This window comes from Lipotes vexillifer, unplaced genomic scaffold, assembly GCF_000442215.2.
Source record: "Lipotes vexillifer unplaced genomic scaffold, Lipotes_vexillifer_v1.1 scaffold1451, whole genome shotgun sequence".
In the NCBI taxonomy this organism is placed as follows: Eukaryota; Metazoa; Chordata; class Mammalia; order Artiodactyla; family Lipotidae; genus Lipotes; species Lipotes vexillifer.
Genome location: NW_006795096.1, coordinates 114221 through 116013, shown reverse-complemented (window position 1 = coordinate 116013; position 1793 = coordinate 114221). Strand labels below are relative to the sequence as shown.

General features: G+C 53.3%; 1 protein-coding gene across 1 annotated transcript in view; it reads left to right on the top strand.

Moving 5' to 3' along the window:
* LOC103091432 (mitotic arrest deficient 1 like 1) overlaps positions 1 to 1793 on the top strand; it is a 166196-nt gene that overhangs the window by 62339 nt on the left and 102064 nt on the right. The window lies entirely within an intron of this gene.

Below are 1793 nucleotides of genomic sequence, written 5' to 3'. Positions count from 1 at the left end.
GACTTGTTCTCTGTGCATCTGGGAGATGGGCAGCTTTAGAAGATGTACGATGGCCGCTGTCCACCGTGCAGCCAGCGTGTCAGGGACTGGCCCCAGGCTCGGGTGCTGAGAGGGACTGATGCCCTTTTTGTCCCCTGAAGGTTGGGTGCTTACGGCCTCAGGACCAGTTAGTGGTCACAGCCTTCCTTTCTCTGCAGCGTCTGACGCCAGCTTGCGGCTGCCTCTCCCGGCCCTGGGGTGCGGACCGGGCTTTGCCGGTCGTTGGTGACGTGAATCCTTCCCGACCTCCCCACATGACCGTGTCACGTTTTCCTAAAACCCTGGCTTAACAGGACATTCTGTGCCTCTGTGACTTTTCAGTCGTGAACGCTTACTCTCCGTTTGGGCTTTAGCACCAAGTTTTGCTGTGTAATGTTTCCTACTTGCAGTTCTGCATAGTTTCTGCAGAAACAAACCTGCGAGGGAGTCCACCTCACTTGGTAGTATCCCCTCCGCCCCCAGCCCGACGTAGGGCCCTCTGGCGGAAGCCCGCCCTCTGCACCGTGGACTTCTCTTGTGGAAAACAGCGCCCTCAGAGGGGGCTTGAGATTTCTCGCTTGTTAATTAGTTTTGTGGTTGTTGCTGTTTGATTCATCTTAGAAATTGGAATCCTCTGGATCTCACGTCTGTCGGACCCATTGAAATGGCACTTTGAGCTTCAGCAAGAGCTCTGGCATCTGCTGTTAGGAGCCTCAAAATAGCTGCCGCTGGGGCTGGAATGCCTCTGCCTCGAAAATAGACCACTGGGCTCAACTCCCTAGGCCTCCTATTTTGCTCGCAGCTGAGTTTGAGTCAAAATTCAGCTGCAGGTTGAACAAAGCCTCTTCCTCCTCTGAAGCCCACCAGTTAGGGTTAAAAGGCTTTGCAGCTGAAGCCAGAGTTTTAAACAGCAGATGTCACAGCTTGGGCTGCAGTTGGGACTGTCACTCTCCTGTCATCTCTGAGTTGGAGGATCCTGAGGCCCTCTGAAGGCCTGCCACTGTTTAGTTGATGAAGGGTGGGGTGGATGGGTCTTCCTGGCGGATGCGCCTCTGCCGATTTGGGCTGTGGCGATACCTGGCCCGACTCCTGCTGGATACAAGCGTGTAGCTAATCCCCAGAGCACACTCGGGAAACATCTCCAAGTAGGTCTAGCCGCACAGCAGGTCAGGAGGTTCTGAAAAGTGAACACTCTTCCTGCCGGTTGGAGGTGCTTTGGCCTCTGGCCTTTGATTTGATGTGTGGTGAAGGCTGCAATTGTTTAATAATCCTTCACGATTCAACAGCCCTTCAAGAACTTCCCTCCGTCCGCACTTGGAGCTCGTGACGGGTGGGTGGTAGTGGAGCCGCGGCTCTCTGTTTCCACGGAATGAGGTCCCGATTCCCGAATTCCAGGGCTTCTCAGGTTTGCTCTTCTGCCTGTGTCCCCAGCGCCCGGGGCTCGTGCTGTGCTGAGCGTTCACTGGAGAGGAACGCTGTCTTCTCTCAGCTCCCCTGCTTCTCCGGTGGCCTTTCCGCATAGGGAGCATGCTGTGTGTGTGGTTTTTTCCCTAGTTTGTATTTGTGCTTAGGCGTGTAATATATAAATTCTCATCAAAAGAAATTCAGATAGTGCACATGAAGGTAAAGATCCCTTTGATTGCCACCACCAGTCTCAGCCCTGACCTGGAGGTATCAATTTGGGGTGAATCTTTCTAGGTTATGTTCTGTAAATATGCACACGTATGGATGCCCTTCTCTAGAAATAAGTGTAGGTGCGGTTTTGTACCTGAGCT